Source organism: Ovis canadensis, chromosome X, assembly GCF_042477335.2.
Source record: "Ovis canadensis isolate MfBH-ARS-UI-01 breed Bighorn chromosome X, ARS-UI_OviCan_v2, whole genome shotgun sequence".
In the NCBI taxonomy this organism is placed as follows: Eukaryota; Metazoa; Chordata; class Mammalia; order Artiodactyla; family Bovidae; genus Ovis; species Ovis canadensis.
The window spans coordinates 105,585,350-105,601,480 of NC_091727.1; the positions used below are offsets into that span (position 1 = coordinate 105,585,350).

The 16,131-nt window shown below is 40.4% G+C and overlaps 1 protein-coding gene and 1 non-coding gene across 45 annotated transcripts in view; one reads left to right on the forward strand and one right to left on the reverse strand.

The window, feature by feature from the left end:
• Positions 1 to 16,131, forward strand: part of ENOX2 (ecto-NOX disulfide-thiol exchanger 2) — a 284,254-nt gene that overhangs the window by 44,372 nt on the left and 223,751 nt on the right. The gene's annotated exons all lie outside the window — the stretch shown is intronic.
• On the reverse strand, positions 1,115 to 1,196 carry TRNAS-AGA (transfer RNA serine (anticodon AGA)). Its single transcript has one exon. It is a non-coding gene; the product is annotated as a tRNA-Ser (tRNA).

Sequence of the window (16,131 nt, forward strand, 5' to 3'; positions counted from 1 at the left end):
AACAGTTAAATGTAGCCCCCATATATTGCTTTGAGTGCATCTTTGAAGGCAGAAAAAGTAGACTAAATCAGTGAGAAATTGAATTCTAAAACAGATATTGTAGTTTTCCTCATAGTTCATATGTCAGAATTATCTCTTACCTTTTCTTTAGTTCTATTGCTCTTTTTTAATTTTAATAACAAAATAAAAATATGCATTTCAATGATAAAACGGTAGTTTAGCAAAAAGCAGAACAATGCTGCCTTGCAGCGGATCTTTAACTTCAATTTTTAACAGAATTAATTTCATGAGGTGTGTTGTATCTAAATCTAGACAGTGTAGGTATTCATGTAGATTCATAAACCGTATCCCATGAACTCCAAATAAAAGATATAAACCTATTTTTGTCTATGGAGACAGAGAAAGGAGTAAGGTAAGAGAGAAAAGTACTTTATTAATCCTAAAAAAATCAGATACCTATTAGAAACTGAGAAAGGAGAAATATGTATAATGTGTGTTTGTGTATGTGTATTTCAAAAGGAATACATTAATGAAGTAGCTATTTCTTCTTTAGAATGACAGATATCTTTGTGCTCAAAAAGAAAAATAATAGGGTCTTCCCCGGTGGTCCAGTGGTTAAGGATCTGCCTCCCAATGCAGGGGATGAGGGTTTGATCCCTGGTCGGGAAAGTAAGATCTCACATCCCACGGGGAAAGTAAGAGAGCCCATGCACTCTGGAGCTCCTGTGCTACAACTGGAGAGAATTCTGCGTGCTGCAGTGAAAGATTGTGCGTGTCACAACTAAGAGCTGACACAGCCCAAAGTAAATAAATTTATAAAGAAGAAGAAATGATATAGGAAGAGTTTGGATTAGATGACCTGTACAGTCGGCGTTGTCCGTTTCTGCGCTACTGGCCTTCCTGTTGGCGATTGTCTGAAGGGTTTTGTGCGTCTCCTGCTCCTCCTGGACTCAGGTTGTAACCACAATCGCCCGACTCCCTAGCTCTGTCATGTCTTCGTCGTCTAGCCCCCTTGGGGTTCCAGTCGTATCCCAGCCGTTCATAAATTCTTTAAATGGTCTGCGGAGACGCCTGCAAAAGAGAACTAACCATGTGTGTCAAAACGTTGACTTGCCATAGTCGGCAGGATTCAAACCTGGGCGGGGAGACCCCAATGGATTTCTAGTCCACCGCCTTAACCGCTAGGCCGCGACTACCCGGATGGTTAATCTTGGCATAGAGACCTATGTAGAGCTGGCACACAAGTGTCTAGTAGCAGGTGAAGGGCTTTCTGAAGTGGATGCTGGTTTCCTGTAAGGAGGCTTAAGAAGGGGAGCAAAGAAGCAAATCATCCACATATTACAACAAAAGAAGGAAGCTCTCGGGGACTTGATATCAACCAGATCAGCCTTCAGGATTTGCAAGAAATAAAGACTTCGTAAAAGCCTGTGGGCCGAGAAGAGCTACTCCATGTTCAAAGTAATGCTCAAAATTCTCCAAGCCAGGCTTCAGCAATACGTGAACCGTGAACTTCCAGATAATTCCAACATGTGTATCATCTTGGTATTGGTATCTGTTCTTTAGTTTGAGATTTTCTGGTTGCTTGATATCAGTGACTTTTTTAAATAAAATTCTTGACATTGTAAATATTATATTATGAGATTCTGGATCTTTTTTTACATCTTTTCTTTTGGTAGGTCTACTCTGGCATCATGCTGGTGGGGGAAGTGGTCACCACCTCATTACTACTGTGTGGAAATAGAAGTGCAGGTTCTCCACTAAGCCTGCATTGATACTCTGGAGAAGTAGAGGGACACCCTGTTACTGCTTATTGGCTTAGGTATTGAAGCTCCCTTCTAGGGCTTTACTGATACTGATAGAGAGAGGGGCACCTGATTTCTGCTCACTGTGTGGCCTCCACTAATATTGATTGGGGATGAATGATCCATATGGCCTTCTTCTACCCAATAGGTTCCCTTAGTCTTTGCTCATGGGAATGAGGGTAAAGCCCTAGAAGTTGAAGCTTCCTTCTAGGGCTTTGCTGATACCACCCTGGCTGATAGAGAAGGAGGGGCACCTGATTTTTGCTCACCATGTGGCCTCCACTAACATTGGCTGGGGATTAGCAAAAGATCCATTTGGCCTTCTCCTACCCACTAGGTTCCCTACTTAGGCTTTGCTCATGGGAATGAGGCTAAGGCCCTAGAAGTTGAAGCTCCCTTCTAGGGCTTTGCTGATACAACCCTGGCTGATAGAGAGGGAGGGGCACCTGATTTTTGCTTACCATGTGGCCTCCATTAACATTGGCTGGGGATTAGAGAAAGATCCATTTGGCCTTCTTCTACCCACTAGGTTCCCTACTTAGTCTTTGCTCATTGGAATGAGGGTAAGGCCCATGATTTTCCTATATTGTTTGGCTGGAATAAAGTGTTTATTATCTAAAATTTTTCTGAATTGCTGTTTGCCCCTTTCTTGGTCTTTTGACTAGAGAGAGCAAGCGTTCTTGAAACTAGTTTTGTCTGTGCTCTTTGGTTTCTCTGGGTTGCTGGCTTTCTCAATACCTAGTCCAGGATAAATGAAGAACACCCAGGAAATTCATCACTTTGTTATTCCTTGGATCCCAAAGTCCTTAGCCAGTCTGCCTTTCTCTCTCCACCTTTCAGAGTGCTTATGTTAGTTTTATATAAAATAGGATTTTAGCTGTACTTATTGGGAAAACTAGGGAGAAGTGCATCTCTTTATCTTGTGCTAGAACCAAAAGCTCAGATATACTTTTTATTATTCTAATTTAACATTTATAAGGTGTTTTTCTAGAATTGGATATAGCAGCCTACAGACCCACCCCACTCATCATGTTCATAACCATCATTGAATTTATATATTTTAACCATGTTACCTCTCAGCCTTCTGTCATCCCTTGGATCATTTAGTTGACTTTCAGTAGATAATCTTCAAGTCCATGATGACTTCTTTGAATATCCTGATGGTATTTCCCAAATTTCTCAACTCTGATAGCTGTTCTTACTTCCAACTCTGAACTTAGTCATTTTAGCAACTGCCCAGATTTTTTCTTTAATGAAAAGACATATTAAGCTAAATCCTCACTTCATTCAAAACCATGCTTAAATGTCACCTGTTCAGAGTGGCTTTTCATGACCATTCCCTATACAGTTACTCTGTTTCTTTTCTTCATATCACTTATCACTATTTGACATTTTATAATTGTGTGTTTGTTCACTGTCCCCATCCCTCTAATATAAAGACTAGGACAAGGCCTGTATTTTACTCACTGTTGTATTCCCAATGTTCAGAAAAGTCCTGGCACATAGCAGTTTCTAAGTAAATATTTTAACTGATAGAATGAATAAATATGTCACAAGGGATTTGGGTGAAAGAGGAAGAAGCGAATGGAAACTTTAGGGCACCTGATTGAAAGAATTCTAATTTATATACGACAGTAGCCTCCAGATTAGACATACATGGACCAAACTTAGATAAAAATGTGTGAGGGGCAGAAACTTACTTTTTCTCTTTTTGATTCTTTTTGTCTCTCATCTAAACGACGTTTCTTGTTCTATGAAAATACTTTAGCATAGGAGCAAAGCCTTTTTAAATATGGCAGTTATGGCCCTCTGATGGCAAGGTTGAAGACTCCTGACCAGAAATTTCCACATTTTGCTTAGAAGACAGAAGCAAGTGACAGTTTGTCCAGCTGCGGCCGGTGCATTAGAACTCATTTGGTCCATGGAAGAACTGTATTCATTCCAAATGCAGGTCTTTTGATGAAGCTCAAGACCTTGAATTGAATCCAGTTTTTATAGGTGAGTAGTTAAAATGAATAGAAGAAAGCAGTGAGGTCATCTATCCTGAGCAGTCAGGACCTCATCATACTTCTGCTCACTCTATGACTTTTGTTGCAGCTACCTATGGAGTCCCACATGGACTGGGATCTCTTTGCTTGTCACAGCAAAGGAAGGGATACAACATTTTCTCTAAGATATCACTGCACCTTGGAGAAAGATTACAAAGCAATGTGATATTTTTTATTTCATCTCTTAGTTTGATGTCTCTCTAAGCAGCTCAGGTGTCAGGTGCCATAGATGGAAAAAAAACCTGTATTACATCCTCCCAGAATATTTCTAAAAATATGTCCATTCCTAATCTAAATTCAGAATAATAGTATATATTATACTATAATAAAATATTAGGGCTATGCTAAAACAAAAATAGTGGAAAATTAATATGTTAATGTCCTTTCAAATATAGTAGCCTTCTAGGGAAACACAATTCAGGTTTGAGAACGTTAGTCATATACAACACTTGTCCTGGATAATTGATATCACTTGAGCTATAAAACTGCAGAGCCACCCCACCCTTCCCAGAAATATTTCCTCCAGAAATTATATTGTTCCTTGAACAGGCAAAGCTTTTACTCAAATGAGCTGTCTCCAACAAGCTTTCCATCAAATTCTTTGCCATTGGTGCAGTTGCTTTAATTTTACTTAAGTGCTTGCTGGCTGACTTTGAGTCCAGAAAGACAAAGTGTATCTTATGGGACGGAATTCAAGTTTGGGAGAAAAAAGAAAAGCAGCTGCCTTCTTTTTGACCTCCCTGCCATTTTCTCACCACTAGTGGTGATGAGGAGATGAGAGCCAAAACGGCCCTCGTTTCTATCTTGATATAGCTGCTTTGGTGACTTGCTTACTTGCAGCATATGAATGACCTCCATAAAAATAAGTTCACTGAAAGAAAGATCTCCTGGCAATTCAAAATTTAGTCTAATGATTTATTCCCACAAAAATACATTTCACATGGTTGCACTGAATTTTGCCTTTATTTTGTCTGCTAACTCAAATTGGGGAGCTAACATAATGGGGTGTACTTTTTCGCTTTGTTTTTATTCTAATAAAATATCACCCTTTAATTGTAGGAAGTGGATAGTGGAATGAATAATGAAGAACTTTGCTTTCCTTGTAAAACTGTGCTTATGAGAAAAAAAATCTCTTACCTTTGAAAATACTTTTAACTGTGCAGACTTTTTGGCTGAATTTCAGTCAACATGAGTAAGATAATAGCCTTATGCATCCATCCACCCATCTGTTCAGTTCATTTGTTCAGTATTTATTCAACACCTACTCTACCAGGCATTGATGATACAGCCACAAAAAAGATAGAGAAGTGAATCTTCTACTCCGTGGGCCCTTGATGGTGGCCTACTCCTTGAAACCCTCTTTCCTCTGAAGTGCATTCCCACTTTTATTTATTTTGTTTTCAAAAAGTTGTTGAGCTCCTCTAAGGCAGAAATTCTATCTGGTGTTTTCTATGATGCTAGACATTCGACAAATACTTGATGGACTAGATTTAACAAAAGTTTTTGAAGATGTAGGTGAGGAACATTTCAGAGCTAGTCATTGGATGTTAGATTTAGAAGGGTCCTTAAAGATAATCTATTCCATAGATCTCCAGATGGTAGTTGTATAGATACCTTTAGGGTTGCTTCCAGGGAATGACGGAGAAGGCAATGGCAACCCACTCCAATACTCTTGCCTGGAAAATCTCATGGACGGAGAAGCCTGGTAGGCTGCAGTCCACAGGATCGCTGAGTCAGACACGACTGAGCGACTTCCCTTTCACTTTTCACTTTCATGCATTGGAGAAGGAAATGGCAACCCACTCCAGTGTTCTTGCCTGGAGAATCCCAGGGACGGGGGAGCCTGATGGGCTGCCGTTTATGGGGTCGCACACAGTCGGACACGACTGAAGCGACTTAGCAGCAGCAGCAGCAGCAGCCAGGGAATGGGGACAGCCCAGCGGAGGGATGGTGGTACTGTTATGACCTTCAGTGTACATCAAGCATAAGATTTGCACTTTCAACCCTTTTACGTGGAAGACATTTCTGTAAGGTTTTATATGAACAAAGATTTGGCTGCTTAAAAAAACCCTCAAAACTACTAACTAATTGGCCCAACACCTCTTACAGATCTTTTAGATAGGCCTGGACTGGAATGAGTGAATTTAACTCAGATGATCATTATATATACTACTGTGGGCAGGAACCCCTTAGAAGAAATGGAGTAGACATCATAGTCAATAAAAGAGTCCAAAATGCAGTACTTGGATACAATCTCAAAAACAACAGAATAATCTCTGTTCGTTTCCTAGGCAAACCATTCAATATCATGGTAATCCAAGTCTATGTCCCGAAAAGTAACACTGAAGAAGCTGAAGTTGAACAGTTCATGAAGTGCTATGAGACCTTTTAGAAATAACACCCAAAAGATGTCCTTTTCATTATAGGGGACTGGAATGCAAAAGTAGGAAGTCAAGAAATACCTGGAGTAACAGGCACATTTGGCCTTGGAGTACAGAATGAAGCAGGGCAAAGGCGAATAAAGTTTTGCCAAGAGAACACACTGGTCATAGCAAACACCCTCTTCCAACAATACAAGAGAAGATTACCCATGGACATCACAAGATGGTCAACACTGAAATCAGATTGCTTATATTCTTTGCAGCCAAAGATGGAGAAGCTCTATATAGTCAGAAAAACAAGAGCGGGAGCTGACTGTGACTCAAATCATGAACTCCTTATTGCCAGATTCTGACTCAAATTGAAGAAAGTGGGGAAAGCCAGTAGACCATTCAGGTATGACCTAAATCAAATCCCTTATGATTATACAGTGGAAGTGAGAAATAGATGTATGGGACTAGATCTGATAGACAGAGTGCCTGAAGAACAATGGACGGAGGTTCATGACATTGTACAGGAGACAGGGATCAAGACCATTGTCAAGAAAAAGAAATGCAAAAAAGCAAACTGGTTGTCTGAGGAGGCCTTACAAATAGCTGTGTAAAGAAGAGAAGCCAAAAGCAAAGGAGAAAAGGAAAGATACACCCATTTGAATGCAGAGTTCCAAAGAATAGCAAGGAGAGATAAGAAAGCCTTCCTCAGTGATCAGTGCAAAGAAATAGAGGAAAACAACAGAATGGGAAAGACTAGAGATTTCTTCAAGAAAAGTAGAGATACCAAGGGAACATTTCATCTAAAGATGGGCTCAATAAAGGAGAGAAACGGTATGGACGTAACAGCAGCAGAGGATATTAAGAAGAGGTGGCAAGAATACACAGAACAACTATACAAAAAAGATCTTCATGACCCAGAGAATCACAATAGTTTGATCACTCACCTAGAGCCAGACATCCTGGAATGTGAAGTCAAGTGGGCCTTAGAAAGCATCACTGTGAACAAAGCTAGTGGAGGTGATGGAATTCCAGTTGAGCTATTTCAAATCCTGAAAGATGATGCTGTGAAAGTGCTACACTCAATATGACAGCAATTTTGGAAAACTCAGCAGTGGCCACAGGACTGGAAAAGGTCAGTCTTCATTCCAGTCCCTCCAAAAGGCAATGCTAAAGAATGCTCAATCTACCGCACAATTGCACTCATTTCACACGCTAGTGAAGTAATGCTCAAAATTCTCCAAGCCAGGCTTCAGCAATACATGTACCGTGAACATCCAGATGGTCAAGCTGGTTTTAGAAAAGGCAGAGGAACCAGAGATCAAATTGCCAACATCTGGATCATCAAAAAAGCAAGAGAGTTCCAGAAATATATCTATTTCTGCTTTCTTGACTATGCCAAAGCCTTTGACTGTGTGGATCACAATAAACTGTGGAAAATTCTGAAAGAGTTGGGAATACCAAACCATCTGAACTCCCTCTTGAGAAACCTCTGTGTAGGTCAGGAAGCAACAGTTAGAACTGAACACGCAACAACAGACTGGTTCCAAATAGGAAACGGAGTGCGTTAAGGCTGTATATTGTCACCCTGCTTATTTAACTTATATGCAGAGTACATCAAGAGAAATGCTGGGCTGGATGAAGCACAAGCTGGAATCAAGATTGCTGAGAGAAATATCAAAACCTCAGATATGCAGATGACACCACCCTTATGGCAGAAAGAGAAGACAAACTAAAGAGCCTCTTGATGAAAGTCGAAGAGGAGAGTGAAAAACTTGGCTTAAAGCTCAACACTCAGAAAACTAAGATCTTGGCATCCGGTCCCATCACTTCATGGGAAATAGATGGGGGCACTGCAAATAGTGCCAGACTTTATTTTTTTGGACTCCAAAATCACTGCAGATGGTGCTTGTAGCCATGAAATTAAAAGACACTTACTCCTTGGAAAGAAAGTTATGACCAACCTAGACAGCGTATTGAAAGGCAGAGACATTACTTTGTCAACCAAGGTCCATCTAGTCAAGGTTTGGTTTTTCCAGTAGTCATGTACGGATGTGAGAGTTGGAGTATAAAGAAATGTGAGCTCAGAAGAATTGATGCCTTTGAACTGTGTTGTTTGAGAAGACTCTTGAGCATCCCTTGGCCTGCAAGATCCAACCAGTCCATCCTAAACGAGATCATTCCGGGGTGTTCATTGGAAGGACTGATGTTGAAGGTGAAACTCCAATGTTGTGGCTACCTGATGCACAGACTGACTCATTTGAAACGACCCCGATGTTGGAAAGATTGAAGGCAGGAGGACAAAGGGACGACAAAGGATGAGATAGTTGAATGGCATCCCTGACTCAATGGACATGAGTTTGGGTAAACTCCGGGAGTTGGTGATGGACAGGGAGGCCTGGCCTGCTGCGATTCACGTGGTCACAAAGAGTTGGACACGACTGAATGACTGAACTGAACTGACTTAAGAAGGTTAGGTGGGCTTCCCTGGTGGCTCAGATGGTAAAGAGTTCGCCTGCAGTGCAGGAGACGTGAGTTCGATCCCTGGGTTGTGATGAACACCTGGAGAAGGAAATGGCAGCCTGCTCCAGTATTCTTGCCAGGAGAATTCCATGGACAGAAGAGCCTGGTGGGCTACAGTTCATGCGGTCACAAAGAGTCAGACACGACTGAACAACCAAGTGTGCGCACACACACACACACACACACACACACACACACACACAAGAAGCTTAGGTAATTTTCTCAATGTCATACACATAGTTATTAATACTCTCAGAGCTTAAACCTGAATATTTGGATTTCAAATCTGAGATTCTCTCTGTGACATTCTGTTTTTAACTAGTTCACAACTGTTGCTTGACCAACACAGTGCTTGACACATAGAAGTCATAACTGAAAGAAGGAATGTTCACATCTGCTTTGATAGCCCTTCATCTCTCCTTGGACATATTTGTGCCCTTAGCACGGTGACTGTCATACAGTAAGTGCTTACTGGTGGTGGTTGTACTGGTGGTAATTATTCATGATTGATTGTTTCATTTTTCTAGATTAACATGGTCTAATCCTTTTAATCTGTTCTCATAGTCTTCCCTCTCCCATCCCTTCAAAGAGCTTTGTTGCTCTTATTCTCTGTCTGCAGTCCTTGGGATGAACTGAATATGGGAATTGGGACATACAGAGGAAGTTCTAACCATAGCTCCCTCTTAAATGCTTACATGTTTAATTATGAAACACGTAAGAGTTGTCTGTTGTCAAGATTAAGAAAACAAAATTATTGTTTTTGGAGAAGGAAATGGAAACCCACTCCAAGTATTCTTGGCTGGAGAATCCCATGGACGGAGGAGCCTGGTGGGCTACAGTCCACAGGGTTGCAAAGAGTTGGACACGACTGAGTGACTTCACTTTCACTTTAGTCGCTAAGTCGTGTCCGACTCTGTGACCCCATGCACTGCAGCACGCCAGGCTCCCCCGTCCTTCACTATCTCCTGGAGTTTGCTAAAATTCATGTCCTTTGAATCAGTGATGCTATCTAACCATCTAATCCTCGAAAAAAGAAAAAGACCATAAAACACGACTTGTACTAAACATGCTTTTGAGAGTTTAGTTAGGGCTTTTGTTTGTTTCAAAGTATAAGTACTGTCGCAGCATCATTTGACTTCTCACTGGATCTCTACACCTGCGCGTTTTGTATTAGCGCTTGCTGTGCTAGCTTCCCTAGTTTCGTGGGTTTCATTGGTTCCCCCACCTTTGCTTCCCCTGTTGCCTGCTTGCTCTGTTTTTCAGCTGGATGTCTTCTCCAGTCCAAATCAGAAATACTACTGACAAGGATTTTAAGCTCTCCTCAAGGGGAGATGACTTGGGATTGACGTGTTTCACATCTTGCTGACAGATCCTTTGGGTTCAGTGTGATCAGAATGCTTCCTGTCTGACCGATTTTAAGAGAGCTTTACGGAGGGTCTCCTGCCACCAGCCTCTCCTGCTATTGCTGTTGCCAGTGCAGTGGGACGGAGTGGACTGGCTTTGTGGCTAGACAGAATTGGGTGTTGTTTGTTTTCCCGGTTTATTCTTGCTTTTGGATGTTGTTTCCTCTTTCTTATTAGCACCCTAGTAATAGAAAAAAGCATTATAACAAGAATTTAGAATTCAAGGTTAGAACTTCGGTCTCCATTGGGTAAAAAAAAAAAAAAAAAAAATAGGTCCCTGACTTTAAAAGTTCATGCTAGGTTTGAAATATTTAATTTAAGGCTATTTTCACAGTTTTCTTTTGCCTCCCACTTTTTTTTGCCTTATGAAAGACTTTGTTGTAGTGAGTGACAAGTATATCCTATTCTTGCCGATCATTTTTAAGTGGATGGATTTTCATAGAGCAGTGCATCTCTTGTGGTATAGATTTTTATCTTATGTATTAAGAGTTTGTAATTCAATATTTTCAGGTTTTCATTGTTAGTTGATGACACTGATAAATAGAATTATGACTTTTATATTCATAAGATATTCTGCTAAGTCGCTTCAGTCATGTCCGATTATGTGCAACCCCCTAGCCGGCAGCCCACCAGGCTCCGCAGTCCCTGGGATTCTCCAGGTAAGAACACTGGAGTGGGTTGCCATTGCCTTCTCCAATGCGTGAAAGTGAAAAGTGAAAGTGAAGTTGCTCAGTGGTGTCAGACTCGTAGTGACCCCATGGAGTGCAGCCTACCAGGCTCCTCTGTCCATGGGATTTTCCAGGCACAAGTACTGGAGTGGGGTTTCATTACCTTCTCTCATAAGATCTTCTATCTATACTTAATTATCATTACTGTGAAGTTATCAATTTTATAGCCTAGAGGTTCGGCGAAATCTAGATCAGTTTCATCATTTCCAGATAGAGAATAGCCAAGATATTTTTAGAAAATATTTGTAACCGAGGTTGTTAGATGATTTGAATGGATGAGTCTATGACTTAGTTAGAAACTTGGGTAGTTTATCAGACTGAAAACTGATTTTCTACCCTAGAATCATGGTGCACCTAAAGTTTACTTAGAGTGACTTTTATCTTCAATACAATAATATCCTGAACATTATATAATGTAAGACAATAGTTTGCATTTATCATAGTTAGTCAGCAAACATTTATTATCTATGACCCTTCATCTTTGGGAGTTAAGATTCTACTACTAATTCATGTGTTTATACTATGTAAATTAAGTTTTCTTTAAGATGTGTGTCTGGGTTAAACAAAAGAATAGGCAGCTGTCTGGGTTTTAGACATTTTTTCCATAGATGCTGTCTTCTGGCCTTTTTGTCTTAGAGGTCGCCTAATAGATACCACTCTGCTAATGTGTCAACTTGTGTTTATATAATTGGACTCAGTAAGACATTTATCATAAATGGAATGAACATCTAGCACTCTATGCAATAGAAGAATATATCTTTATAAACTTGAGACAGTTCTAAAAACACTGTATTCTGGAAGAAGCCACCAGCTGCACACACAACCAGAAATTATGCTTGTATTTTAATATCCATAGACGATGAATAAAAGACTTGGGGGTTCCTCAAAAGAATCCTATTTATATGTATTTATTCATAGATCTTAAGTATGTCAGACCAATAATTAGATATAGTGTAAAAAACACTTAATCTTCCATTAAACTAGACCTCAGTGCTTACCTCACTCTGAGCGCTCCACACAGATTCATCTTTAACTTAGGTGAAAACACAATCAATTCACCCTTTTTAGGAGATTTCTAGGGCCCACCTTTCCTCCCATTTATTACATTCTCCTAAATTTGGCCTCAGGCCTTTAAAATGTTTCGGGAATGTCTTCTCGTTCACTTTTTCGTGAAACTCTGCTTCCTCAATGGGGACAGTGACTAGCTGGACAGAGTCTCAGGGCCCTGGTTTTGAAATCTGGATTTCCTACCTCTGCTCGTCCCTCATGTACAGGCACTCTAAGCTTTAAGGAGAATCAGTATGACAGTAGTCAACTTACAAAAGAAAAATCAAAAGCAAGTCCACCTGAAGCTTGGTACAGAAATACATCACTTCATTTTTTTTTTAATGTATTTATAAGAAACTGAATATATAAATTCTATATTTGTAAAAAAAATGTTCAGTGTTAGCTTGGCATTTTAAAATATTGCTATATCACAGGGAACTCAGCTTGGTGCTGTGATCACCTAGAGGGGGTGAGACAGGGGAGTGCGAGGGAGGCTCAAGAGGGAGGGGATATATGTATATATGTAGCTGATTCATGTTGTTGTACAGCAGAAACCAACACAACATTGTAAAGCAATTATACTCCAATAAAAAGAGATAATAAAATAGTGCTATATGGAATGCTTCTGTAATGCAAGTAAACATTCTTAATTTCTCCGATTTATAGATTGGATATAGATTTTCTTCAAATAGGTCACACCTGTACTCTGGTTCCCCATAAAGAATTTTTCAAGGAATGACCCCTTTGCTAGACCTTGATTTCTCAACCTGATTTCCTGTGGTTTCTTCCTTCTTCATTAGCCCAGTGGCTCAGGTGTACCTTCCTGCCCCCTGATCTCTACTTGGCTATCATATATTAATATATAAAAATATAATTATATATTTGTTTATATATGTGATACAGTGAGAATATACATAGGAACTGTATAAACATGTGTATTTATGCATTTATCCATGTTCCATGGCATCCAAAATCAGCAGGCACATTGTGCATTGCTAGGGTTTTCTCTTTTTTTTTTCTGTATGCTGCTATTTATTCTAAATATTTTCATTTTCTCTCTTAATCATTTACATGCCATACTAACTCTATCCACTACTGTGGTATAACCACTTCTGAAGTGAAATGGCATCTATTTAACAGCATTGAATTTGTGGTTGCTTTGTTCAGAAGAGAAAGTGGACACTCTTCTTTGTTCTTTGCACTGAAAGACTTTAACCCATCTCCGATATTGGCAAGGAGAATGGTTCTCTTGATTTGCTTTTAAAAGGATATGCACTAGTAATCTCATTTTACCCTTTCATTTTCCTCCTTACTACTCTGCCCCTTGGCTTCATTCGCCTCTTTATGGGGAAGAATGCATCTGAGGTTTTCTTTGCTTCTCCCCTTGCCGTGATATGTAGACTAGTTTATGGAAAAATACATCAGCCGCCTGCCATGCATTTAAATCCCCCACTTCTCTGCTGCATTTGTGTGCAGCAGCTGAAAGACAAATAGATGAATGCAGGACGGTTTTTGTCAGTGAAAGTTTTTGGATGCATACATTACCAAGCACACATATCATTAAATACGAGCTTAATATCTGGGAGCAAAAGTGGTAGTACATCAACTTTGTCCACAGAAGAGAAAAGGGGTCATTGTTTGTGAGAACTAAATGGAAACATATCCTTCCTTATCCATCAGAGGAATTAAGAGATGGGAATTGGTCTTTTAGGCCATCTGGTTCCTGCCCCAGGGACCAGTAGAAGACTGGTCCTCGCATTATTGTATTCTCAGTGCTGATTATTTTTGTTACATATTTCCATAGCTTTGCAGTAACTTCAAATGCTTTTGTAACTATAGTTCCTCTATTCTCTTGACCAAAGAAGTTCAGGTTGTATCTCACTTCAAAGTAGATGTCCCCCTTTTCAACTTTGTTAAGCCTTATTCCACCAAGCTGGGTTAAGGTACTGAGATTTAGCCTTTTTAAGATAACGTATATCTTCTTGGCCCTAACTTTTTTCCTTACCTTTTCCCCCTCTGTTCTGAGTATTCTTAAACAATTTTAGAAAGTTAATTACCATATAGAAATTTAACATTGTGAACATCTTAAAATTATACCTCCAAGACCAACTAACATTCCTTACAAAGGATAGAAATGGGAAGGGAAGGATGTCCAGGAATTGACTCAATATCTGTCCTTTCCCTCTCCTCCTCCCCCTCACTCCCTCAGTTTCTCTCTTCCTCTTTTCCCTCTCACACACGTGCATGTGCACACACACAAGCACATTGGACTTATGTCAAACCAAATCATCCCAGTGCGATTTGGATGGAGGTGGGGCATGTAAGGAAGGAGATGGAGAGCCTAAAGTGGGGTTTGTGGCTTAAAAATCAAGCGTGTTAAGGAAGCAATGAAATAGACAGTTTCCAGGTCGTAAGGGACCATAGAGAATGTTTCCTTAATTATGTACATGAGGAGAGTAAGACCCAGGGAGTTAATGACTAAATCAGTGGACTGTTTTGTTTCCTATACCACGCTGAAGGCAAAAATTGTGGGGATTAAGGGTAAACATCAAAGTCCTGGATTTGGCATCTGTCCATTAATTCATTCAGTTAATCAACATATATTTATTGACCAACTATGACGTGCCAGACGTTGTGCTAGGTATTAAGGACTCCATATGGTCCCTGACCTCAAGGAGCTTATAAGTTTATTCACCAAACTCTAGTGAGAAATAGAAAACTGAAGATATAGGTAATCACAGTACAGAATGTTTCCATAGCACCCAGAGGATGCTAACAGAGCATGTGAGAGGTGCCCTCTAATCCTGCTTTAGGTGACAAGGGATAGCTTCCTGGCAGAGATTTCCCAGGCCAAGGTGAGACAGTGTTCCAGGGTGATGTTAAAGCATATGCAGTCCCTGAGGCAAGAACTGGAAATAGTTCAGTATGATTAGAGAATACAGTGTAGTTAAGGGTTGGGGAGGGATTGTTAAGGGGGTACAGTATGAATGAGACTGTGGAGATGAGAAGGAGCCAGGTCATAAAGGACCTCATTTGCCATGTCAGAGAATTTGAAGTTCTGCAGTTTAAGAACAATGTAGAAGTCACTAAAAAGTTTTAAAGTCAGTGATGTGATTGTATTTGCCTGTTAGAAGGATCTCTCTATTGACAACTGGAGAGTTAACTGGAGATAGAAAGGCATGTGAGGAGGCTATTGCAGTAATCCACTTGGACTGAGGTAGTAATGGTTGGGATGAAGAGAAAGGTTCATATTTTAGCTAGGACATAGAGTCCATTGGACTTGGTTACCAGATGTAGAAAACAAGGGAGAGGGACAAATATGAATAACTCCCAGGCTTCTGGACTGAATAGCTAGGTGGGTTGTGTGCCATTTCTTGACACGGAGGACAAGGTGGAAAGGGCAAGATTGTTGAGTAAAGATAATGTGTTAAGTTTGAGTTATCCATCGGATGCCCATACTGGGAAAAATCTGGGCTTAAGATATAAATATCAGAGCTATAAGCATAAATAGAAATATGATTTGAAGTCATGGGATCACCCAGAGCCAGTCTGAGGATCAGTTGCCCTTAGACCTTATTTGGTCTTAGACTTCTTTATGTATCTGACAGTTATGGGCCCTTTCCCCATATACAATTCTGCCTGCAATTTTAAGAGGTTCATAGACATCTTGATGCATATCTGCAAACTGTTATGATGTCTGGATGAAGAACCTCTCGTGGTGGAATAGGAAGAAAAGAGGTGTAAAGATGAAACACTGGCATTTCGGTCTTCCCTAGTGGCTCATATGGTAGAGTCTGACTGAAGTGCAGGAGACCCAGGTTCGATCCCTGGGTCAGGAAGATCCCCTGGAGAAGGAAATGGCAACCCACTCCAGTATCTTTGCCTGGAAAATTCCATGGATGGAGGAGTCTGGCAGGTACTATCCATGAGGTCGCAAAGAGTTGGACACGACTGAGCAGCTTCACTTCACTGGCATTTAAGAAATGAGTAGTGAAAGAGAAGTTCATGGAGGAAACTGGGAAAAAGAAACCAGAGAGTTAATGGGTGTCATAGAAGGCAAGGAAAGAGTTTCATGAAGCCGAAGTGGTCAGCAGAGTTAAGTGCTGCAGGGAGAGAGTAAGATAAGGACTGAAAAGTGATCACTGGCTTTAGCAACAATGAGTGTCAGTGACCTTTGCAAGGGCTGCTTCAGTAAAATGCTGTGGACAGAA